Here is a 27,030-nt window from a genome sequence, read left to right as displayed (position 1 = left end):
TTCTGCATGAGCCTACCATGGGGAACCTTATCAAACGCCTTACTTAAATCCATGTATACCACATCCACTGCTCTATCTTCATCCACGTGTTTGGTCACCTCTTCAAAGAATTCAGTAAGGTTTGTGAGGTATGATCTACCCCTCACAAATCCATGCTGACTGTCATGAATCAAACTGCGTTTCCAAGTGATCATAAATCCTATCTCTCAGAGCCCTTTCCAGTAATTTACCCACCACTGACATAAGACTAACTGACCTGTAATTTCCAGGGTTATCCCTATTCCCTTTTTTGAACAAGGGAATGACGTTTGCCTCTCTCCAGTCTTCTGGCGCTATACCTGTGGATAGTGAGGACGAAAAGATTATCAGCAAAGGCCCTGCGATCTCTTCCCTCGCTTCCCACAGAATCCTTGGATAAATCCTATCAGACCCAGAGGGCTTATCTATCTTCAAGTTCCTCAAAATTTCTAGCACATCTTCCTTACTAACATCAACCTCCTCTAGCCGGCCAACCTGTTTCACACTGTCCTCCAATACAACTAGGTCCCTCTCAGTTGTGTATGCCAAAGAAAAGTATTCATTAAGGACCTCTCCTATGTCTTTAGGCTCCGTGCACAAATTACCTTTACAATCCTTGATTGGCCCTACCCTTTCTCCGGTCATTCTCTTATTCCTCACATACGTGTAAAAAGCCTTGGAGTTTTCCTTGATCCCATCTGCCAAGGTTTTCTCATTCCCCCTTATAGCTCTCCTAAGCCCTTCCTGGATAACTTGTATCCCTGTAGAGCCTTTTTCCTAAACCTTACATAAGCCTCCATCTTCCTCTTAACCAGTCATTCGACGCCTCTCGAGAACCAAGGCTCCCTCACTCGACCGCATCTTCCCTGCCTGCTAGGGACGAACATGTCGACCGCACGCAATATGCATTCCTTAAACAATCTCCACATTTCAATCATGCTCTTCCCTGATAGCATTTGTTCCCATTTTATCTTACCCAGTTCTTGCCTAGCAGAATGATAATTACCCTTCCCCCAATTATAAACCTGACCCTGCTGTACATACCTATCCTTTTCCATGACTATTGTAAAAGTAACAGAGTTATGATCGCTACCGCCAAAATGCTCTCCTACCAACAGGTCTAACACTTGGCCCGGTTCATTGCCAAGCACCAAATCCAAAGTGGCCTCTCCTCCTGTTGATCTTTCTACAGACTGTGTCAGAAATCCTTCCTGAACACACTGGACAAAATCCTCTCCATCTAAACTATTACAACTAAAATGTTTCCAATCAATATTTGGAAAGTTGAAGTCACCCGTGACTACAACCCTGTGACTTCTGCACCTTTCCAGTACCTGCCTCCCAATCCGCTCCTCCACTTCTCTGCAACTATTCGGGGGTCTGTAAAAAAAACCCCAACAAAGTGACTGCTTCTTTCTTGTTCCTGACCTCAACCCAACTGACTCTGTCGACATATCGTTCTCAAACTGCCTTTCAGTAGCTGCGATACTAGCCCTGACTAGCAATGTCACTCCCCCACCTCTTTTTCCACCCTCCCTCTTTCTTTTAAAGCATCTAAATCCTGAAACTTCCAACAAGCATTCCTGTCCCTAAGTTACCCAAGTTTCTGTAATGGCCACAACATTGTAGTTCCAAATACTGACGCATGCTCTAAGTTCATCCACCTTATTTCAGAGATAATGGGAACTGCAAATGCTGGAGAATCTGAGATAACACGGTGTAGAGCTGGATGGACACAGCAGGCCAAGCAGCATCAGAGGAGCAGGAAAGCTGACGTTTCGGGCCTAGACCCTTCTTCAGGAATGGGGGGGGGGAGGGGGATCTGAAATAAATAGGGAGAGAGGGGGAGGCGGATGGAAGATGGATAGAAGAGAAGATAGGTGGAGAGGAGACAGACAGGTCAAAGAGGCGGGGATGGAGCCAGTAAAGGTGAGTGTAGGTGGGGAGTTAAGGAGGAGATAGGTCAGTCCGGGGAGGACGGACAGGTCAAGGGGGCGGGATGAGGTTAGTAGGTAGGTGATGGGGGTGGGGCCTGAGGTGGGAGGAGGGGATAGGTGAGAGGAAGAACAGGTTAGGGAGGTGGGGATGAGCTGGGCTGGTTTTGGGATGCAGTAGCGGGGAGAGGAGATTTTGAAGCTTATTTCTGATATTCCTAGCATTGAAGTATACACACTTCAAACCGAGATAACAAGGTGTGGAGCTGGATGAACACAGCAGGCCAAGCAGCATCTTAGGAGCAGGAAAGCTGACGTTTCGGGTCTAGACCCTTCAGCAGAAAAACCTCAAGCCATCCTTGTGTCCACAATTACGCTCCATCGGCCGCATTTGTTTATAAACAACCTCACTCCCTGTTGTGTCCGTTGGAAGGATAAATACCTCATCCTCTGAATTATAAATCCAGTTCCCCACTCCCTACCAATCTAGTTTAAACCATCCGGTCCAGCTTGAGCAAACCTCCCCCCCAGGATATTCAGGTGCAACAAGTCCTTCCTGTACAGGTCCCACCTTCCCCAAGATGTGCTCCAATTATCCACATAATGGAAGCCCTCCCTCCTACAGCAGCCCTGTAGCCACGTGTTTAGCTGCACTCTCTCCCTATTTCTTACCTCATTATCTCGTGGCACTGGTAGTAATCCAGAGATAACTCCCCTGTTTGTACTTCAGCTTCCAGCCTAACTCCCTGAACACATTTTACACATTCTCAGTCCTTTCTCTACCTATGTGATTGGTATCGATGTGTACATTGACTGCTGGTTGCTCACCCTCCTCCTTAAGGATCTTGAAGACACGATCTGAGACATCATGGATCGTGGCACCCGGGAGGCAACATACTGTCCGCTCGTCTCGTTCGCGTCCATAGAACCGGCTGTCTGTGCCTCGTACTATCGAATCCCCCACTCAATTGCTCTCCTATACTGCCCCCTTTCCCTTCTGTGCCACAGGGTCAGGATCAATGACCTGTCCACTATGGCCTTCCCCTGGTAGGTCCCCCACCAATAGTATCCGAAGTGGTATACTGAGGGGAATGGTCACAGGGGATCCCTGCACTGTCTGCCTATTCCCTTACCCCTTCCTGACAGTCCCCTAGCTACCTTTCTCCTGTACCTTGGGTGTGACCACCTCCCTGTAACTCCTCCCTATCACCCCCTCAGCCTCCCAAATGATCCGGAGTTCATCCAGCTCAAGCTCCAGTTCCCTAACACGGTTTTTGAGGAGCTGGAGTTGGGTGCACTTCTCGCAGGTGAAGTCAGGAGGGACACCAGCAGTGACCCTTACCTCCCACATCCTGCAAGAGGAGCATGCAACTGCGCTAGCTTCCATTGCCTCTACTCTCGATTTCCAGAAGAATACAAAAAGCCTTACCTTACCGACCCTCCACGCTGTCTTTCTTTTGGTTAAAGGAGGAGGAGGATGGGTGGGAGACACTACACGTGTAGTGTTTCGGGTTTAGCTAATGCCCGAATATATCAGTTCCTTCCCGGCTCGTGTTCACTCCACACACAGACCGCTGGAAACAAAAGGGCCTCTGCTGCACAAGGTAAGTTTTTATACTGGAGGAAAAAACCTTACCTTCCCATCAGCGCTCTGGCTCGCGCTGCACCCCCTGAAACAATTTGGATAATTTAGATAAATGCAACATTTGGTCATACAATCAAAGTGAGGACTTATACTATGAATGGTAGGGCCCTGGGTAGTATCACAGAACATGGAGACCTAGGTACATAATTGTTTGAAGTTTGAGTCACGGGTAGACAGTGGGGTTAAGGAGGCGTTTGTCACACTTACCGTCATCGCTCATACCCTTTGAGTGTCGGAGTTGGGGGTGTCATGTTGAGGTTGTACAGGGCCGTTGGTGAGAGTCTTCTGGAGCACGGTGTCCGCATTCTGGTCGCCCTGTTACAGGAAGGATGTTATTAAACTGGAGAGGGGTCAGAAGAGATTTACCAGGATGTTGCCAGGTATGGAGGGTTTGAGTTTTAAAGGAAAGCTGGGAGTTTTTCACTGGAGCATAGGAGGCTGAGGGGGTGATGTTATAGAAGTTTATAAAATCATGAGGGAGGGAGCTAAGGTGAAGGAAACAGTATCTTCTGTAAGGTGCAGAAGTTCAAAACCGGGGGATATACTTTTAAAGGTGAGAGAAAGAAGATTTTAAAATGACATAAGGGGCAACTTTTTTTACACAGAGTGTGGTTCGTGTGTGGAAGTGATGGATGCTGATACAATGTTTGTACTCATTTGGATAAGTACATGAATAGGAAAGGTTTGGAGGGGTAGGGGCCAACTGCTGACAAGTGGGAACGTGGTTGGTGTGGACTGGTTGGACTGAAATGTCTGTTTCCGTGCTGTAGGGCTCTATTACAGAGCAGTCAGGAGGTGAGCTCCACAGAGAGCGAAGTATATGTCCCATTGCTGTGGGGGTGCCTGGACTCACATATACGGCCTGCCTGCGTAAGTATGGTAGATTCCCTTCCCTAATTAGTGACCCCAGTGATGGAGGATTTACCAGCATTGACAGCGATTGTCAACGTTGAACAGACTAGATTCCAATTCCAAATTTTATTCATTGAATTTAAAGTCTGGTGGGGCCTTGTTCCCAGTGTTCCAGGAGAATTAGCCTGGGGTCTCTACATTATTAATCCAGTGACATTAAACCACTGTCTCCTCCAAGTCGACAACTGGTTTCTCATGGTGGCCCAGTGGTTCAAACTGCTGCCTCCAGGCACACGGACCCAGGTTTAACTCCAGCCTGGGGGGTGACTGTCTGAGAGGAGTTTGCACATTCTCCCCATGTCTGCGTAGGTTTCCTCCGGGCGCTCCGGTTTCAAAGAAGTGCAGGTTAGGGTGCATTGGCCGTGCTAAATTGTCCCGTAGTGCCCAGGGATATGCGGGTTAGGGTGCATTGGCCGTGCTAAATTGTCCCATAGTGCCCAGGGATGTGCAGGTTAGGGTGGATTGGCCGTGCTAAATTGTCCCGTAGTGCCCAGGGATGTGCGGGTTAGAGTGGATTGGCCGTGCTAAATTGTCCCGTAGTGCCCAGGGATGCGCGGGTTAGGGTGGGATTGGCCGTGCTAAATTGTCCCGTAGTGCCCAGCGATGTGCGGGTTAGGGTGGGATTGGCCGTGCTAAATTGTCCCGTAGTGCCCAGGGATGTGCGGGTTAGGGTGTGTTGGCCGTGCTAAATTGTCCCGTAGTGCCCAGCGATGTGCGGGTTAGGGTGGGATTGGCCGTGCTAAATTGTGCCGTAGTGCCCAGGGATGTGCGGGTTAGGGTGGGATTGGCCGTGCTAAATTGTGCCGTAGTGCCCAGGGATGTGCGGGTTAGGGTGGGATTGGCCGTGCTAAATTGTCCCGTAGTGTCCAGGGATGTGCGGGTTAGAGTGGATTGGCCGTGCTAAATTGTCCCATAGTGCCCAGGGATGTGCGGGTTAGGGTGGGATTGGCCGTGCTAAATTGTCACGTAGTGCCCAGGGATGTGCGGGTTAGGGTGGATTGGCTGTGCTAAATTGTCCCGTGGTGCCCAGGGATGTGCGGGTTAGGGTGGGTTGGCTGTGCTAAATTGTCACGTATTGCCCAGGGATGTGCGGGTTAGGGTGGATTGGCTGTGCTAAATTGTCCCGTAGTGCCCAGCGATGTGCGGGTTAGGGTGGGATTGGCTGTGCTAAATTGTCACGTAGTGCCCAGGGATGTGCGGGTTAGGGTGGATTGGCTGTGCTAAATTGTCACGTAGTGCCCAGGGATGTGCGGGTTAGGGTGGATTGGCTGTGCTAAATTGTCACGTATTGCCCAGGGATGTGCGGGTTAGGGTGGATTGGCTGTGCTAAATTGTCCCGTAGTGCCCAGCGATGTGCGGGTTAGGGTGGGATTGGCTGTGCTAAATTGTCCTGTAGTGCCCAGGGATGTGCGGGTTAGGGTGGGTTGGCCGTGCTAAATTGTCCCGTAGTGCCCAGCGATGTGCGGGTTAGGGTGGGATTGGCCGTGCTAAATTGTCCCGTAGTGGCCAGGGATGTGCGGGTTAGGGTGGATTGGCCGTGCTAAATTGTCCTGTAGTGCCCAGGGATGTGCGGGTTAGGGTGGGTTGGCCGTGCTAAATTGTCCTGTAGTGCCCAGGGATGTGCGGGTTAGGGTGGGTTGGCCATGCTAAATTGTGCCGTAGTGTCCAGGGATGAGCGGGTTAGGGTGGATTGGCCATGCTAAATTGTCCCGTAGTGCCCAGGGATGTGTGGGTTAGGGTGGATTGGCCATGCTAAATTGTGCCGTAGTGCCCAGGGATGTGCGGGTTAGGGTGGGATTGGCCGTGCTAAATTGTCCCGTAGTGCCCAGGGATGCGCGGGTTAGGGTGGGATTGGCCGTGCTAAATTGTCCCGTAGTGCCCAGCGATGTGCGGGTTAGGGTGGGATTGGCCGTGCTAAATTGTCCCGTAGTGCCCAGGGATGTGCGGGTTAGGGTGTGTTGGCCGTGCTAAATTGTCCCGTAGTGCCCAGCGATGTGCGGGTTAGGGTGGGATTGGCCGTGCTAAATTGTGCCGTAGTGCCCAGGGATGTGCGGGTTAGGGTGGGATTGGCCGTGCTAAATTGTGCCGTAGTGCCCAGGGATGTGCGGGTTAGGGTGGGATTGGCCGTGCTAAATTGTCCCGTAGTGTCCAGGGATGTGCGGGTTAGAGTGGATTGGCCGTGCTAAATTGTCCCATAGTGCCCAGGGATGTGCGGGTTAGGGTGGGATTGGCCGTGCTAAATTGTCACGTAGTGCCCAGGGATGTGCGGGTTAGGGTGGATTGGCTGTGCTAAATTGTCCCGTGGTGCCCAGGGATGTGCGGGTTAGGGTGGGTTGGCTGTGCTAAATTGTCACGTATTGCCCAGGGATGTGCGGGTTAGGGTGGATTGGCTGTGCTAAATTGTCCCGTAGTGCCCAGCGATGTGCGGGTTAGGGTGGGATTGGCTGTGCTAAATTGTCACGTAGTGCCCAGGGATGTGCGGGTTAGGGTGGATTGGCTGTGCTAAATTGTCACGTAGTGCCCAGGGATGTGCGGGTTAGGGTGGATTGGCTGTGCTAAATTGTCACGTATTGCCCAGGGATGTGCGGGTTAGGGTGGATTGGCTGTGCTAAATTGTCCCGTAGTGCCCAGCGATGTGCGGGTTAGGGTGGGATTGGCTGTGCTAAATTGTCCTGTAGTGCCCAGGGATGTGCGGGTTAGGGTGGGTTGGCCGTGCTAAATTGTCCCGTAGTGCCCAGCGATGTGCGGGTTAGGGTGGGATTGGCCGTGCTAAATTGTCCCGTAGTGGCCAGGGATGTGCGGGTTAGGGTGGATTGGCCGTGCTAAATTGTCCCGTAGTGCCCAGGGATGTGCGGGTTAGGGTGGGTTGGCCGTGCTAAATTGTCCTGTAGTGCCCAGGGATGTGCGGGTTAGGGTGGGTTGGCCATGCTAAATTGTGCCGTAGTGTCCAGGGATGAGCGGGTTAGGGTGGATTGGCCATGCTAAATTGTCCCGTAGTGCCCAGGGATGTGTGGGTTAGGGTGGATTGGCCATGCTAAATTGCCCCGTAGTGCCCAGGGATGTGCAGGTTAGGGTGGGTTGGCCGTGCTAAATTGTCCCGTAGTGCCCAGGGATGTGCAGGTTAGGGTGGACTGGCCGTGCTAAATTGTCCCGTAGTGCCCAGGGATGTGTGGGTTAGGGTGGATTGGCCGTGCTAAATTGTCCCATAGTGCCCAGGGATGTGCAGGTTAGGGTGGATTGGCCGTGCTAAATTGTCCCATAGTGCCCAGGGATGTACAGGTTAGGGTGGATTGGCCGTGCTAAATTGTCCCATAGTGCCCAGGGATGTGCATTTTCGAGTGGATTAGCCATGCTAAATTGTTCCATAGTGCCCAGGGATGTGCAGGTTAGAGTTGTGTTGACAATGGGAAATCATGCTTATAGCAAGGGAGTCGAGGGTCTGGGTGTGCTGCTGTTTGGAGCGTTAGTGTAGATTCAATGGACTGAGTGGCGTGCTTGCACGCTGCAGGGATTCTAACAATCCCGTAATTGCAACCTCCCCATGACTGATGCCACAGAATGGGTTTGTTTGCACGCTGGGGAAAGGCTGCCACTGTGTGGAGATTCAGGGTGTGTGCTGGTGGGGGACAAGAGCCTTTTCACACCAGTTTGTCGAACTCGATTCCCCACGCCATAGTGTCTCAAAAACACACAATATAAACTGAAACCTAAAATATACACATGGGCCGCTATTCTCTATAATATATACATGGGTCGCTATTCTCCATAATACACACAGGGACCGCTATTGTCTACAATACACACAGGGACCGCTATTCTCTACAATATACACTGGGGCTGCTATTCTCTATAATATACACAGGGACTGCTATTCTCTGTAATACACAAAGGGACTGCTGTTCTCTATAATATACACATGGGCCGCTATTCTCTATAATATATACATGGGTCGCTATTCTCCATAATATACACAGGGGCTGCTATTCTCTATTATATACACAGTGACTTCTATTCTCCATAATATACACAGGGGCTGCTATTCTCTGTGATACACACAGGGACCGCTATTCTCTATAATATACACAGGGGCTGCTATTCTCTATAATATACACAGGGACTGTTATTTTTTGTAATATACACAGGGACTGCTATTCTCTGTAATATACACAGGGACTGCACTTCTCTATAATATACACAGGGACTGCTATTCTCTATAATACACACAGGGACTGCTATTTTCTATACGACACACAGGGGCTGCTATTCTCTGTAATACACACAGGGACCGCTATTCTCTATAATATAAACAGGGGCTGCTATTCTCCATAATATACACAGGGACTGTTGTTCTCTGTAATATACACAGGGACTGCTATTTTCTGTAATAAACACAGGGACTGCTGTTCTCTATAATGTGCACAATCCTCTGTGTACAGTATGTTATAGAGAAGAGCAATCCCTGTGTATATTACAGAGAATAGCAGTCCCTGTGTATATTATAGAGAAGTGCAGTCCCTGTGTATATTACAGAGAACAGCAGTCCCTGTGTATATTACAGAGAACAACAGTCCCTGAGTATATTATGGAGAATAGCAGCCCCTGTGTATATTATCGAGAACAGCAGTCCCTGTCCAGATGATAGAAAATAGCAGTCCCTGTGTATATTATAGAGAATAGCAGCCCCTGTGTGTATTATAGAGAATAGCAGACCCTGTGTATATTAAAGAGAATAGCAGTCCCTGTGTATATTATAGAAAAGAGCGGTCCCTGTGTATATTAAAGAGAATAGCAGTCCCTGTGTGTATTATAGAGAATAGCAGCCCCTATAATATACACAGGGACGGCTATTCTCTGTAATATACACAGGGACTGCTATTGTCCATAATATACACAGGGACTGCTATTCAATATAACACACACAGGGACTGCTATTCCCTATAATACAGACAGGGACTGCTGTTCTCTGTAATACACACAGGGACTGCTGTTCTCTATGATACACGCAGGGACTGCTATTCTCTATAATATTCACAGGGACTGCTATTCTCCGTAATATACACAGGGGCTGCTATTCTCTGCAATATACACAGGGGCTGCTATTCTCTGCAATATACACAGGGACTGCTGTTCTCTATAATATGCACAGGGGCTGCTATTCTCTATAATGCACACAGAGAATAGCAGCCCCTGTGTGTATTATGGAGAATAGCAGCCCCTGTGTATATTATAGAGAATAGCAGCCCCTAAAATATACACAGGGACTGCTCTTCTCTAAATTATACACAGGGACTGCTATTCTCTATAATATACACAGGGTCTGCTGTTCTCTATAATAGACACAGGGGCTGCTATTCTCTATAATATACACAGGGACTGCTATTCTCTGTAATATACACAGGGACTGCTATTCTTTCTAATGTACACAGGGGATGCTATTCTCTATAATATACACAGGGACTGCTATTCTCTGTAATATACACAGAGACTGATCTTCTTTATAATATACACAGGGACTGCTCTTCTCGAAAATATACACAAAGACTGCTATTCTCTATAATACACACAGGGACTGCTATACTCTATAATATACACAGGGACTGCCGTTCACTATAATATACACAGGGGCTGCTGTTCTCTATAATATACACACGGGCTGCTATTCTCTATAATATACACAGGGACTGCTCTTCTCGAAAATATACACAGGGGCTGCTATTCTCTATAATATACACAGGGGCTGCTATTCTCTATAATATAAGCAGGGATTGCTATACTCTATAATACACACAGAGGCTGCTGTTCTCTACAATATACACATGGGCTGCTATTCTCTATAATATACGCAGGGGCTGCTATTCTCTATAATATACACAGGGACTGTTATTCTCTTTAATATACACAGGGACTGCTATTCTCTATAATACACACAGGGACGCCTATTCTCTATAATACACACGGGCTGCTATTCTCTATGATATACACAGGGACTGCTATTCTCCATAATACACACAGGGGCTGCTATTCTCTATAATACACACAGGGACTGCTATTCTCTATAATATACACAGGGACTGCCATTCTCTGTAATATACACAGTGACTGCTATTCTCTATAATTCACACAGGGACTGCTATTCTCTATAATTCACACAGGGACTGCTGTTCTCTATAATATACACAGGGACTGCTGTTCTCTACAATATACACAGGGGCTGCTATTCTCTATAATATACACAGGGACTGTTATTCTCTTTAATATACACAGGGACTGCTATTCTCTATAATACACACAGGGGCTGCTATTCTCTATAATATACACAGGAACTGTTATTCTCTTTAATATACACAGGGACTGCTATTCTCTATAATACACACAGGGACGCCTATTCTCTATAATACACACGGGCTGCTATTCTCTATGATATACACAGGGACTGCTATTCTCCATAATACACACAGGGGCTGCTATTCTCTATAATACATACAGGGACTGCTATTCTCTATAATATATACAGGGACTGCCATTCTCTGTAATATACACAAAGACTGCTATTCTCTATAATTCACACAGGGACTGCTGTTCTCTACAATATACACAGGGGCTGCTATTCTCTATAACATACGCAGGGGCTGCTATTCTCTATAATATACACAAGGACTGCCATTCTCTGTAATATACACAGGGACTGCTGCTATTCTCTGTAATATACACAGGGACTGCTCTTCTCTATAATATACACAGTGACTCTATTCTCTATAATTCACACAGGGACTGCTATTCTCTATAATTCACACAGGGGCTGCTATTCTCTGTAATATACACAGGGACTGCTCTTCTCTATAATATGCACAGGGGCTGCTATTCTCTGTGTACATTATAGAGAATGGCAGCCCCTGTGCATATTATAGAGAATAGCAGTCACTGTGTGTATTATAGAGAATAGCAGTCCCTGTGTGCATTATAGAGAATAGCAGCCCCGATAATATACACAGGGACTGCTCTTCTCTATAATATACACAGGGGCTGCTATTCTCTATAATATGCACAGGGGCTGCCATTCTCTATAATGTACACAGAGAATAGCAGCCCCTGTGCATATTATAGAGAAGAGCAGTCCCTGTGTATATTACAGAGAATAGCAGCCCCTGTGTGTATTATGGAGAATAGCAGTCCCTGTGCCGTTTATAGAGAATAGCAGCCCCTGTGTGTATTTTAGAGGATAGCAGCCCCGATAATATACACAGGGACTGCTATTCTCTATAATATACACAGGGACTGCTATTCTCTATAATACACACAGGAACTGCTGTTCTCTATAATACACAGAGAGACTGCTATTCTCTATAATATACACAGGGACTGCTATTCTCTATAATTCACACAGGGACTGCTATTCTCTATAATTCACACAGGGGCTGCTATTCTCTGTAATATACACAGGGACTGCTCTTCTCTATAATATGCACAGGGGCTGCTATTCTCTGTGTACATTATAGAGAATAGCAGCCCCTGTGTGTATTATAGAGAAGAGCAGCCCCTAATACACACAGGGGCTGCTATTCTCTATAATGTACACAATTCTCTGTGTACAGTATAGAGAATAGCAGTCCCTGTGCATATTATAGAGAATAGCAGTCCCTGTGTATTTTATAGAGAAGAGCAGTCCCTGTGTATATTACAGAGAATACCTTTCCCTGTGTATACTACAGAGAATAGCATCCCTGTGTATATTATAGAGAATAGCAGTCCCTGCGTATATTACAGAGAATGGCAGTCCCTGTGTGTATATTACAGAGAATAGCAGTCCTTGTGTGTATTATAGAGAATAGCAGCCCCTGTAATATACACAGGGACTGCTGTTCTCTACAATATACACAGGGACTGCTATCTCTGTAATATACACACAGGGACTGCCATTCTCTGTAATATATGCAGGGACTGCTATTCTCTATAATATACACAAAGACTGCTGCTATTCTCTGTAATATACACAGGGACTGCTCTTCTCTATAATATACACAGTGACTCTATTCTCTATAATTCACACAGGGACTGCTATTCTCTACAATACACACAGGGACTGCCATTCTCTATAATATACACAGGGACTGCCATTCTCTATAATATACACAGGGGCTGCTATTCTCTATAATATACACAGGGACTGCTATTCTCTATAATATACACAGGGACCGCTATTCTCTATAATACAAACAGTGACTGCTATTCCCTATAATATACACAGGGACTGCTATTTTCTATAATTTACACAGGGGCTGCTATTCTCTATAATATACGCAGGGACTGCCATTCTTGATAATACACACAGGGGCTGCTATTCTCTCTAATATACGCAGAGTCTGCTGTTCTCTATAATATACACAGCGACTGCTATTCTCTATAATATCCACAGGGACTGCTCTTCTCTATAATACATACAGGGACTAGTATTATCTGTAGTACAGACAGGGGCTGCTCTTCTCTACAATATACACAGGGACTGCTCAGAGATTTGCATGTAGGAGTTGGGGACGTCATGTTGAGGTTGATACCAAATTGTGGAGCTGGATGAATACAGCAGGCCAAGCAGCATCTCAGGAGCATAAAAGCTGATGTTTCGGGCCTGGACCCTTCATCACAAAAGCGTCTGATGAAGGATCTGGGCCCGAAATGTCAGCTTTTGTGCTCCTAAGATGCTGCTTGGCCTGCTGTGTTCATCCAGCTTCACACTTTGTTATCTTAGATTCTCTAGCATCTGCAGTTCCCATTATTTCATGTTGAGGTTGTACAGGATGTTGGTGAGGCATCTTCTGGAGCATGTTGTCTTGTTCTGGTCTCCCTGTTTTAGGAAGGATATTGTTAAGCTGGAGAGGGTTTAGAGAGGATTTACCAGGATGTTGCTGAGAATGGAGGGTTTGTGTTACAGGGAGAGGCTGGGACTGTTTTCCCCTCGAGCGTACGGGGGTTGTGGGATGACCTTCTAAAATCATGAGGGGTATAGGTCGAGTAAACAACGCGTGAATTTTCCCCAGGGTGGGGGGATTCCGCTGCTACGGCGCATATTTTTAAGGTGAGATGAGAAAGATTTTAAAAAGACAATTTTATTTCACGCAGATATGGTTCATGTGTCATGTGAACCTCCATGGGAACTGGTGAGTGCAGGTATGGTTACATGGTTTAAAAGACATTTGGATCAGTACATGGATAGGAATTGTTTGCGGGAATACAGGCCAGGAGCAGGCAGGTGGGACTAATTCATTTTGGGATTGTGGTCAGCATGGAGCGGTTGGACCGAAGGGTCTGTTTCCATGCTGTTTGACTCAATGAGAGCTGTCGCCCAGTCTGGGTCTAGGCCCAAAGCATCAGCTTTCCTGCTCCTCTGGTGCTGCTTGGCCTGGCTGTGTTCATCCAGCTCCACGCCGTGTTATCTCGGATTCTCCAACATCTGCAGTTCTATTATCTCTGAAAGCTCCCACTGCCGTAATTATGTAAAAACAGAGGGACATTTTCTTTTGTTTCTCAGGAGCAGGGCTTGGGACTGAAGCTTCTGCATGATCAGGTCCCAGCTTTGTACACAATCGCCTCAATCTCTCCTTAATACATAGTCCTGCCTTGCTCAGGACTGGGTGCACATTCTTACTGGTCCCTCTGTACCCTCCCCAGGCAAGGGGGCCCATGTTTCTTTGCTCCTGCACTCAACAGTGCGCTCTGAGGAGGCAATTTGGCCCATCAAGCCCGCTCTGCCTTTCAGTTGGATCCAAGGCGACCTTCGATCTGAAAGCCAACTTATCGGCAACTCCCTGCATATCTTCATGATCGAGATATCTCTGTCTTGAATATCCTCGGCAACAGAGCTGCCAAACCTCCACAGAACAGAGTTCCAATCATTCGCCCAAGTTCAGACTGCCCACTTTATTTATTCAATCGCGGTTAAGACTTAACCACATTGCTGTGGAGTCTGGAGTCACGTGTAGGCCCAGGCCATGGAAGGATGGCAGGTTCCTTCCCTAAAGGACATTGGTGAACCAGATGCGTTAATCTGACAAGGGATTCATGATCATCATTCGACTCATAATTCCAAATTCTTCATTGAATTTAAATTCCACCGTCTGCTGGTGGTGGGATTTGATCTCTAGATCAATAGTTCGACAATAATACACTAGGCTGATGCCTCAGCTCCTCTGCATCTATGTTTAAATGGTTGATCCCTTACCCCCAACATTATATCCTATATTTGGGCCCAGTGGTTATAATTTAACTGGCCATCCAACAGTGCCCGCTCTCCCGGCACTGACCCCCTGACAGCGCCCACTCCCTCAGCAATGACGCTCCAACAGCGCCCGCTCCCTCAGCAATGACCCTCTGACAGCACCTGCTCCCTCAGCACTGACCCTCCGACAGTGCCCACTCCCTTAGCACTGACCCTCCGACAGCACCTGCTCCCTCAGCACTGACCCTCCGACAGTGCCCGCTCCCTCAGCACTGACCCTCCGACAGCACCTGCTCCCTCAGCACTGACCCTCCGACAGTGCCCGCTCCCTCAGCACTGACCCTCCGACAGCACCTGCTCCCTCAGCACTGACCCTCCGACAGTGCCCGCTCCCTCAGCACTGACCGTCCGACAGCACCTGCTCCCTCAGCACTGACCCTCCAACAGTGCCCGCTCCCTCAGCACTGACCCTCCGACAGCACCTGCTCCCTCAGCACTGACCCTCCGACAGTGCCCGCTCCCTCAGCACTGACCCTCCGACAGCACCTGCTCCCTCAGCACTGACCCTCTGACAGCGTCCACTCCCTCAGCACTGACCCTCCGACAGCGCCCACTCCCTCAGCACTGACCCTCCGACAGCGTCCACTCCCTCAGCGCCATGATCCTTCGACAGCGCCCACTCCCTCAGCACTGACCCTCCGACAGCGCCCGCTCCCTCAGCACTGACCCTCCGACAGTGCCCACTCCCTCAGCACTGATCCTCTGACAGCGCCCACTCCCTCAGCACTGACCCTCCGACAGTGCCCGCTCCCCCGGCACTGACCCTCTGACAGCGCCCGCTCCCTCAGCGCTGACCCTTCGACAGCGCCCACTCCCTCAGCACTGACCCTCCGACAGCGCCCGCTCCCTCAGCACTGACCCTCCGACAGTGCCCACTCCCTCAGCACTGACCCTCCGACAGTGCCCGCTCCCCCGGCACTGACCCTCTGACAGCGCCCGCTCCCTCAGCGCTGACCCTTCGACAGCGCCCACTCCCTCAGCACTGACCCTCCGACAGCGCCCACTCCCTCAGCACTGACCCTCCGACAGCGTCCACTCCCTCAGCGCTGACCCTTCGACAGCGCCCACTCCCTCAGCACTGACCCTCCGACAGCGCCCGCTCCCTCAGCACTGACCCTCCGACAGCGCCCACTCCCTCAGCACTGACCCTCCGACAGCGCCCACTCCCTCAGCACTGATCCTCTGACAGCGCCCACTCCCTCAGCACTGACCCTCCGACAGCGCCCACTCCCTCAGCACTGACCCTCCGACAGTGCCCGCTCCCCCGGCACTGACCCTCCGACAGTGCCCGCTCCCCCGGCACTGACCCTCCGACAGCGCCCGCTCCCTCAGCACTGACCCTCCGACAGCGCCCGCTCCCTCAGCACTGACCCTCCGACAGCACCCGCTCCCTCAGCACTGACGGTCCGACAGCACCCGCTCCCTCAGTCCTGACTCTCCGACAGCGCCCACTCCCTCAGCACTGACCCTCCGACAGCGCCCGCTCCCTCAGCACTGACCCTCCGACAGCGCCCGCTCCCTCAGCACTGACCCTCCGACAGTGCCCGCTCCCTCAGCACTGACCCTCCGACAGCGCCCGCTCCCTCAGCACTGACCCTCCGACAGCGCCCGCTCTCTCAGCACTGATCCTCTGACAGCGCCCACTCCCTCAGCACTGACCCTCCGACAGTGCCCGCTCCCCCGGCACTGACCCTCCGACAGTGCCCGCTCCCCCGGCACTGACCCTCCGACAGCGCCCGCTCCCTCAGCACTGACCCTCCGACAGCACCCGCTCCCTCAGCACTGACCCTCCGACAGCGCCCGCTCCCTCAGTCCTGACTCTCCGACAGCACCCGCTCCCTCAGCACTGACGCTCCGACAGCGCCCGCTCCCTCAGCACTGACGCTCCGACAGCACCTGCTCCCTCAGCACTGACGCTCCGACAGCGCCCGCTCCCTCAGCACTGACGCTCCGACAGCGCCTGCTCCCTCAGCACTGACCCTCCGACAGCGCCCGCTCCCTCAGCACTGACCCTCCGACAGCGCCCGCTCCCTCAGCACTGACCCTCCGACAGCGCCCGCTCCCTCAGCACTGACGCTCCGACAGCGCCCGCTCCCTCAGCACTGACGCTCCGACAGCGCCCGCTCCCTCAGCACTGACTCTCCGACAGAGCCCGCTCCCTCAGCACTGACCCTCCGACAGCGCCCGCTCCCTCAGCACTGACCCTCCGACAGCGCCCGCTCCCTCAGCACTGACCCTCCGACAGCGCCCGCTCCCTCAGCACTGACCCTCCGACAGCGCCCGCTCCCTCAGCACTGATGCTCCGACAGCGCCCGCTCCCTTGGTCTCAGAGAGTGTTGGGTTAGGGTAAACTGTAACAGACTGTCCTCTGAAGAGGTCGAGGGTGCATGACCTAACGGATGAAGCAGGAGGCCAGTGGCACTCAGCGAGCGAGAGCGGGCACAAACGCAGACTGGGCAATGAATGACCTCCTCCTCACCATTTTGGGACTCCCTCAACTGGTCCGCTCACTTCCCCGTCACACATTGCACTCCTTCTTGCAGGATGTCCAGCAACATCTGGGGAGCAGGGAAGCTGATGTTTCGGGGCCTGCTCCCTTCTTCAGAAAGGGTCCTGCAGGATGTGCCCACTTTGGGAATCTAAAACCTTGTTGTCATACCAGGACTACCAGCGGAGGGGAGCGACAGCCCTGTTTTTGCAGTCTCCCACATCCCAACGAGCACTCTGGCCCACGGCAATCCTGAGAGGCGAGGGAGGGGATGGGTGGGGGGTGGCTGCCTCTGTGGCCATGTTCCCGAGGGAAAGTCCTTAGCCACTCCAGACCAATGATACCCATTCCGTCCCACTTCATGGGCGATGGTTGTAGGCCCGTGGGTCGGGAAGGCTTTGGACAGGTCACGTCGGCTCGGATGTGACTGTAGAGGGAAGAGGTGGGGGAGGGAGTCGCAGAGTCGGGTCTGAGCTCTGCAGACCCTCAGTCGGCCGCACTCCCTGCTTTACAGTGTCACAGAGTTATACAGCTCAGAGACAGACCCTTCGGCCCAGCCAGTCCATGCCAAACAGAATCCCAAACTAAACTAGTCCCACGCCTGCCTGCTCCTGGCCCATAAAACTCCAAACATTTCCTATTCAAATACTTACCCAAATTTCTTTTAAACTTTGTAACTGCGCCCACATTGTCTGGAAGTTCATTCCACACACGAAGCACCCTCTGTGTGTAAATAAGATTGGCCCTCATGTCTCTTTTAAATCTCTCAGCTTAAAAATACACCCTCCAAGTCTTGAAATCTGCACCCCCCCCCCCCCCCACCCCGCGCAGGGAAATGACACCTACCATTCGTCTCATCTCTACACTCATGATTTTATAAACTTCTATAAGGTCCCCCCTCAACCTCTGCACTCCAGTGGAAAAAGTCCTGGCCTACTGAGCCTCGCCCCATAACTCAACCCTCCGTACTCAGCAACGTCCTGGTAAATCTTTCCTGAACCCTCTTCAGCTGGATAACATCCTTCCTGTAACAGGGAGACCAGAACGGGACACCGTGCTCCAGAAGAGGTCTCACCAACGTCCTGCACAACCTCAACATGACGTCCCCAACTCCTACACTCAAAGGGTCTGAACGATGAAGGCAAGTGTGCCAAACACCTCCTTAACCCCCCACCTACCCGTGACACAAACTTCAAACAATTATGTCCCTGAGCCCCTAGGTCCTGCTGTTCTACTGCACTCACCTACCATTAACTGTATAAATCCTGCCCTTGTTAGTTTTACCAAAACGCAGCTCCTCGCATTTACCCAAATTAAACCCCATCTGCCCCTCCTCAGCCCATTGACCCAATGATCAACATAGAACATGGAACACTACAGCACAGTACAGGCCCTTCGGCCCATGATGTTGTGCTGAACTATTAACCTAGTCTAATCTACCCTGCGTGTACCCTACATTTCACTATCCTCCATGTGCCCATCCAAGAGTCGCTTAAAAGCCTCTAACGTATCTGACCCCACTACCACTGCCAGCAACACATTCCACACGCCCACCACTCTCTGTGTGAAGAACATCTCCCCTATACCGCCCTCCAACCACCTTAACATTATGACCCCTTGTAAACAGTCATTTCCACCCTGTGAGAAAGTCTCTGACTCCCCACTCTATCTGTGCCTCTCATCATCTTGTATACCTCTATCAAGTCACTTCTCATCCTTCTTTGCTCCAATGAAAAAAGCCCTAGCTCCGTCAACCTTTCCTCATAAGACCTGCCCTCCAGTCCAGGCAGCATCCTGGTAAGTCTCCTCTGCACCCTCTCTAACACTTCCACATCTTTCCTATAATGAGGTGACCAGAAATGAACACAATATCCCAAGTGTGGTCGAAGCAGGGTTTTACAGACCTGCAGCATAACCTCACGGCTCTTAAACTCAATTCCCCTGCCAATGAAAGCCAACACACCATACACCTTCTTTACAACCCTATCAACATGGGTAGCAACTTTGAGGGATCTATGGACGTGGACCCCAAGATCTCTCTGATCCTCCACACTGCCGAGAATCCTGCCATTAATCCCATATTCTGCATTCAATTTTGACCTTCCAAAATGAATCACTTCACACTTTTTCTGGGTTGAATTCCATCTGCCACTTCTTTGCCCAGATCTGCATCCTGTCAATGTCCCATTGCAACCCACAACAGCCCTCCACACTGTCCACAACTCCACCAACCTTCGTGTCATCAGCAAACTTACTAACCCAGCCTTCCACCTCCTCATCCGAGTCATTTATAAAGGTCACAAGGAGCAGAGGTCCCAGAACAGATCCCTGCGGAACACCACTGGTCACCAAGCTCGAGGCTGAATACCTTTCATCTACTACCACACTCTGTTTTCTATTGGACAGCCAGTTTTGTATCCAGACAGCCAAATTTCTCTGAATTCCATGCCTCCTTACTTTCTGAATGAGTCTACCATGCAGAACCTTATCAAGATCCCTTTGTAATCTTAGACAAACCTTCTTCACTGTCCACTATACCACGAATCTTGGTGTCATCTACAAATGCGCTAACCATACTGCCTAGATTCTCATCCAAATCATTTATGTAAATAACAAACAAATCTGGTTTGACTTTCTGGTCAAGGCATCAAGAAAGGGTGTGGCGTTTCTGTAGAATGGCATCGTATTGACTCTGCAAGAGAATGAGATGGCTAAAAAATTGAGCCCGTTAGGAGGCAGGTTTGTCTTACTTTTATATCATTTATGGATAGTGTCGGAGATTTCAAGTCTCTCACTGAGACAATGGGGAGCAATTTTCATAAAGGTGAGATTGGCCACAATTGTGAACATGTGTTCAGAAGCTGTCCAAAGCCAGGGCAATAACTTAAGAGTAATGGAGCTGTACAGCATGGAAACAGGCACTTTGGTCCAATTTATCCCTGCTGACCCAGATATTCTAAATAAACCTATTCCCATTTACCAGCATTGGGCCCATATCCCTCTAAACCCTTCCTATCCATGTCCCCATCTTTTAAATGCTGTAACTGTACCAGCCCCCACCACTTCCTCTGGCAGCTCCTTCCATACACGCACGACCCTCTGTGTGAAAAAGTTACCCCTCAGGTCCCTTTCCCCTCTCACCTTAAACCTATGCCCCTCTAGTTTTGGACACCCCCTACCCCTGGGGGAAAAGACCTTGTCTATCCCCCCTACCCATGCCCCTCATGGTTTTATAAGCCTCTATAAGGTCGCCCAATGAGCCTCCGACGCTCCGGGGAAAACAGCCCCGGCCTATTCAGACTCTCCCTGTGGCTCAAACATCCTTGTAAATCTTTTCTGAACCCTTTCAAGTTTCACAACGTCCTTCCTGTAGCAGGGAGACCAGAATTGCACACAGTATTCTAAAAGTCGCCCAACCAATGTCCTGTACAGCCCCAACATGACTTTCCCAATGCACAGAACTGTTCTATTAAAGGAGCAATTATTTAAATATGAAGTGCTGAGTAGGAGAGCAAAATTATAAAATCTTTTTTCCCAAACCCTGCTTTCGGTTAAGAAGCTGAGTGCAAGAACTGATCAATGGGGAGGTGGGAAGAGACAGGGAGCAAGGTAAGGGATGGTATTCATGAATCAGACTACAGTGATAAACCAGCACTACAAGCACCAGAGATAACAGGGTGTAGAGCTGGATGAACACAGCAGGCCAAGCAGCATCAGAGGAGCAGGAAGGCTGACAATTTGGGCCGAGACCCTTCTTCAGAAATGGGGGAGGGGAAGGAGGATTCTGCAATAAATAGGGAGAGAGGGGGAGGTGGGTAGAAGATGGATAGAGGAGAAGATAGAAGGAGAGGAGACAGACAGGTCAAGGAGGCGGGGATAGAGCCTGCAGAGGTGAGTGTAGCTGGGGAGGGGATAGGTCAGTCCGGGGAGGACGGACAAGTCAAGGGGGCGGGATGAGGTTAGGAGGTAGGAAATGGGGGTGGGGCTTGAGGTGGGAGGAGGGGATAGGTGGGAGGAAGGACAGGTTAGGGAGGCGGGGATGAGCTGGGCTGGTTTTGGGATGCAGTGGGGGGAGGGGACGAGCTGGGCTGGTTATGGGATGCAGTGGGGGGAAGGGAGGTTTTGAAGCTGGTGAAGTCCGCATTGATACCAGTAAAGCTGTGCTTTCTGAGACCAGGAGACAAACTGGTTTAGCTATACTCTTAGTACCACAGTCTGCAAACAGGAGGATTGGCAGTGAGGACTATGCACAGCTTAATCCCACATATTCGACATCAATTGCCCCTTATCCCACACACTCGCTCACTGACTGCCCTCTTCATTTGAATGACCTCCACTCACTCACTCATTTGGTGATCAGAGGGTCAGCACTAAGGGAGTGGGCACTGTCAGAGGGTCAGCGCTGAGGGAGCGGGCACTGTCAGAGGGTCAGTGCTGAAGGAGCGGGCACTGTCGGGGGTCACCGCTGAGGGAGTGGGCATGGTCAGGGGGTCGGCGCTGAGGAAGCTGGCATTGTTGGAGGGTCAGTGCCAAGGGGGCAGGCACTGTAGGAGGGTCAGTGCCGAGGGAGCAGGCACTGTAGGAGGGTCAGCACTGAGGGAGTGGGCACTGTCAGGGGTCAGTGCTGAGGGAGCAGGCACGATCAGAGGGTCAGCACCAAGGGAAAGGGCACTGTCGAAAGGTCAGCGCTGAAGGAGCAGTTACTTTCATAGGGTCAGCGCTGAGGGAGTGGGCACTGTTTGAGGGCCAGCGCCAAGTGAGTGGGCACGGTCAGCGCTGAGGGAGCGGACACTGTCAGAAGGTCAGCACCGAGGGAATGGGCAATGTTGGAAGGTCAGCACCGAGGGAGTGGACACTGTCAGAGAGTCAGCGCTGAGGGAGTGGGCACTGTTGGAGAATCAGTGCTGAGGGAGCGGGCACTGTCGGAGGGTCAGCGCTGAGGGAGCGGGCACTGTCAGAGGGTCAGTGCTGAGGGAGTTGGCACTATTGGAGGGTCAGCGCTGAGGGAGCAGGCACTGTCGGAGAATCAGTGCTGAGAGAGTGGGCACTGTCGGAGGGTCAGCGCTGAGGGAGTGGGCACTGTCAGCGTGTCAGTGCTGAGGGAGCGGGCTCTGTCAAAGGGTCAGCGCCGAAGGAGTGGGCACTGTCAGAGGGTCAGCGCCGAGGAAGTAAGCACTGTCGGGTGGTAAGCGCTGAGGGAACGGGATCTCAAGTGCATGGAGCGATCCCAGGCAGTGAATTCAGAAGTGGGTATGTTGGGGGTTGGGGGTTGGCGATTGGGGCTGTGCCCAAGGCCCTGGCCTAGTAATGACCCTTCGAACACCATCACTTAAAGCATGAGCTTTCTCCTCGTTGACCAGAATATGTGGACCATGGGAGCTTGCTGTGAATGGCGTAATGCAGCATGGAATCAGACACTTCGGCCCAACTCGTCCATGTCAAACTGGTTTCACAAACTGAAACGGCTTCATTTCACCATCATTTGCTCCCCCACCATCCCTCTAAACCCTTCCTAACCATGTTCCCACCCAGACGCCCTTTAAATGCTGTGACTGTACTAGCCCCCTCCCACTTCCTCTGGCAGCTCGTTCCATATACGCACCACCCTCTGTGTGAAAAAGTTGTCCCTCAGTCTCTGTTAAATCTTTCCCCTCTCACCTTAAACTCATACCCGTCCACTTTGGGACTACCCCTACCCTGGGGGGGAAAAGACCTTGTCTATTCACCCTACCCATGCCCCTCATGGTTTTGTAAACCTCTATAAGGTCACTGTCTAGCCTCTGACGCTCCGGGGAAAACAGGCCCAGTTTATCCCTATAGCTCGAACACTCCAGTCCCGGTAACATTCTTGTAAATTGGGGGTGGCACGCTGGCTCAGTGGTTAGCACTGCCACCTCACAGCACCAGGGACCTGGGTTCAATCCCACCCTCGGGTGACCGTCTGTGTGGAGTTTGCACATTCTCCCCGTGTCTGCATGGGTTTCCTCTCACAGTCCAAAGGTGTGCCGGTTAGGGCGGATGGGATGTGCTGTAGTGTTCAGGGATGTGCGGGTTAGGGTGGATTGGCCGTGCTAAATTGTCCCGTAGTGCCCAGGGATGTGCGGGTTAGGGTGGATTGGCTGTGCTAAATTGTCCCGTAGTGCCCAGGGATGTGCGGGTTAGGGTGGATTGGCCATGCTAAATTGTCCCGTAGTGCCCAGGGATGTGCGGGTTAGGGTGGAATGGCCGTGCTAAGTTGTCCCGTAGTGCCCAGGGATGTGCGGGTTAGGGTGGGACTGGCCGTGCTAAATTGTCCCGTAGTGCCCAGGGATGTGTGGGTTAAGGTGGACTGGCTGTGCTAAATTGCCCCGTAGTGCCCAGGGATGTGTGGGTTAGGGTGGACTGGCCGTGCTAAATTGTCCTATAGTGCCCAGGGATGTGCGGGTTAGGGTGGATTGGCCGTGCTAAATTGTCCTGTAGTGTCCAGGGATGTGTGGGTTAGGGTGGACTGGCCGTGCTAAATTGTCCTATAGTGCCCAGGGATATGTGGGTTAGGGTGGGGATAGACCGGGGGAAATGCAGGGGAAGGGGGCAATTGAGTGGGATGCTCTTCAGAAGTGCAGCATGGACTTGTTCGGCCGAATGGCTCGTTTCCACGCATGATTCTGAAACTTTTTCTGCAGTCTTTCCAGTTTAATAAAGTCCTTCCCATAGTAAGGTGGAGAGAGCTGCACACAGTACTCCAAATAATTTGCTCTGTGACCTGAACCGATCGAAGTACCAGGCTACAGATGCTCAGCTGATTTCCAAGAAATTACTGTCATATGATCTTTGGCCTCAGAGCCAAGAATGACTTCACTCAGCACTGAGCTGTTGTTGATTCATGAAAATGTGCTGTACCGGATGCTGTTTTGAATTAACAGCACAGCACATAAGTGGAGCAGTAGTAATGTCCTTCTCTCTGAGCCAGGAGACTAGTCCCACCTCCTCCAGAGCTCTGTCATAACAGCTCTCCAGGAGGTTGATTTGTTAGTAATGCAAAATTAAACCCATTCCTGAAGGATTCTCAACTCCCTCCACGATTTTGCGGCAAGATTCGAGTTGGCCTTGCAACATTCAGGAATTGGAGCAAGCCCCCGATTCTCCCCCGACTCCCTATGGGAGTGAGTCCCCCATTCTCACCCAACTCTCTGAGGGAACCAGTCCCCCATTCTCTCCCCCTGACTCCCTGTGGGATCCAGTCCCCCATTCTCTCTCCCTGACTCCCAGTGGGAATGAGTCCCCCATTCTCCCCCACTCCCTGAGTGAACCAGTCCCCTATTCTCCCCCCACTCTCTGAGGGAACCAGTCCCCCATTCTCTCCCCCCGACTTCCTATGGGAGTGAGTCCCCTATTCTCCCCCCACTCTCTGAGGGAACCAGTCCCCCATTCTCTCCCCCCGACTCCCTATGGGAGTGAGTCCCCTATTCTCACCCAACTCTCTGAGGGAGCCAGTCCCCTATTCTCTCACCCCGACTCCCTGTGAGAGCCAGTTCCCCCATAATCTCCCGACAAACCATATGAAGCCAACTCTTCTCAGTTGCCAATTGGACCTATTACTGACCACATTATACCGATAGACCCCATCTTCCGGCATCCCCCAGCTCTCACCAGTGATTATGCTGGTCAAATGGACCTCTTCAGCCTGAGGCAGCACTACCCCAGAGGGTCAGTGCTGAGGGAGCAGGCACTGTCGGAGGGTCAGCGCCGCGGGACCGGGTGCTGTCAGAAGGTCAGCGCTGAGGGAGCAGGCACTGTTGGAGGGTCAGCGCTGAGGGAGCGCCGCACTGTCAGACGGTCAGCACTGGGGAAGTAGGCACAGTTGGAGGGTCAGCGTTGAAAGAGTGGGCGCTATCGGAGGGTCAGCACCGAGGGAGCGGGCGCTGTCAGAGATGGTGCCTGCCCTCTCGTGCGGAGAGAAAAGATCCCACACACGCTATTGGACCGTCTCCCAGAGGGGAAGGGGGGTGGGCAAAACAGCTGTGTTAAGGTGCTGCTTCATTGGGTGGAAGACCTACCTGTGTTGCTGGGTTGGTGCGTTGTGAGAGTCACTCAGGGCGAGGACAAGCAGAGGGATAGATGTGGGGTTAGAAGATGGCTAGTTTGGCAGCAGAGGAAGAGATAACCTTCACAAATTGATTCTTCCAAAACACCGTACAGTCCCGACATCTGCAAAACAAAACAAGAACAGAAAACACCGTCAGCTTGTTAGTTGCTGATTGGCCGCGGTGAGGATAGGCGGCCAATCCCACCTGTGGTTCACACTGTTTGTCTTTCATAAAAGTCTTGGGTCTACTTCGAGCAGACAGCTCAGAAAAGCCGCAGAATGCCGGGGCCTGGAACCACATCAAGCCCCATGGCAGGGCACTGAGCCAAACTCCAGCTCTGGAATGTAACTCGCTCCCTCTCTCACTCTCCTAACTCTGACTGTGTAATTCTCAGGGTAATTTGCAGCCCGATAATTATGCATGAGGGTGTCTATTCTCAGACCGTGTTTAATATCTGTATAGCCCCTGCAGCTGCAACCCTCCCACTCTCTGTCACCCCCTCCAGCCCCCCACAACCCCTCCCTATCTCTGTCACCCCCTCCAGCCCCCTACAACCCCTCCCTATCTCCGTCACCCCCTCCAGCCCCTTACACCCCCTCTCTATCTCTGTCACCTGCTCCAGCCCCCTACACCTCCTCCCTATCTCTGTCACCCCTTCCAACTCCCTACACCCCCTCCCTATCTCTGTCACCCCCTCCAGCCCCTCCCTATCACTGTCACCTCCTCCAGCCCCCTACACCCCCTCTCTATCTCTGTCAGCTGCTTCAGCCCCCTACATCCTCTCCCTATCTCTGTCACCCCCTCCAGCATCCTACACCCCCTCCTTATCTCTGTCACCTTCTCCAGCCCCCTACATCCCCTCCCTATCTCTGTCACCCCCTCCAGCTTCCTACACCACCTCCCTATCTCTGTCGCCTTCTCCAGCCCCCTACACCACCTCCCTATCTCTGTCGCCTTCTCTTGCCCCCAATAGCCCCTCCCTATCTTTGTCACCTCCCCCAATCCTCCAATCCCAGCCTCTCAAGCACACCAAGCCCCGCCAGATTCCCATCCCTCCTTCATTAGGCGGCCATGCCTTCAGCTACCTTTGGACTACGGTCCTGAGCTCAGGAATTCCCTTGAATTCCTTGATTATGATGCTCCTTAAAATCGATCTCTGTGATCCAGCTCTCTCAGTCGCCCTGCCTAAATATATCTGGAGATGTTGATATTGTGTCTGTTTTCAATGTTATCCATTTTTGATCAAGAATTTCTTGATAGCTGTCCGACACTTGTTTGTTTATTTGTTAAGCTTTGTCTATTTGCTGGAGATTCAGCCTGTGGTAGTCTGGAAGCGCATGAATCAGACCTGACAATCTCAAGCCTCGCTCTGCAGGAACGTGTCAACTGTTCAGCTTTTGAGCAAGGCTCTGATGCCACCCCTCGGCAAAATGCTTCACCCACAAACGAGGGTCATTTGGCTTAAGGCGCTTTGAGACTCAACAGGAGGGAATGTAGTGAAGGAAAATATATTTACATGCGGTTTCGGGTCTGGACCCTTCTTCAGAAATGGGGGAGGGGAAGGGGATTCTGAAATAAATAGGGAGAGAGGGAGAGGTGGATGGAAAATGGATAGAGGAGCAGATAGGTCCCTTTGCGGAACACCTAGCTCAGTTCGCGACAAACAACTGCACCTCTCTAGTCGCGATCCATTTCAG

General features: G+C 51.1%; 1 long non-coding RNA gene across 1 annotated transcript; it reads right to left on the bottom strand.

Annotated features, from left to right (window-relative positions):
- On the bottom strand, positions 1-25,448 carry LOC132207455 (uncharacterized). Its single transcript, XR_009443469.1, has 3 exons — positions 25,304-25,448; positions 3,805-3,912; positions 1-338 (listed from the first exon to the last, which is right to left on the bottom strand). It is a non-coding gene; the product is annotated as an uncharacterized LOC132207455 (long non-coding RNA).
- Positions 25,449-27,030: the final 1,582 nt, after the last annotated feature.

The sequence above is a fragment of the Stegostoma tigrinum genome, chromosome 47 (assembly GCF_030684315.1).
Source record: "Stegostoma tigrinum isolate sSteTig4 chromosome 47, sSteTig4.hap1, whole genome shotgun sequence".
Classification (NCBI taxonomy): domain Eukaryota; kingdom Metazoa; phylum Chordata; class Chondrichthyes; order Orectolobiformes; family Stegostomatidae; genus Stegostoma; species Stegostoma tigrinum.
Note: the sequence above shows the minus strand (reverse complement) of the source record. Positions and strands in the feature narration are given on the sequence as shown.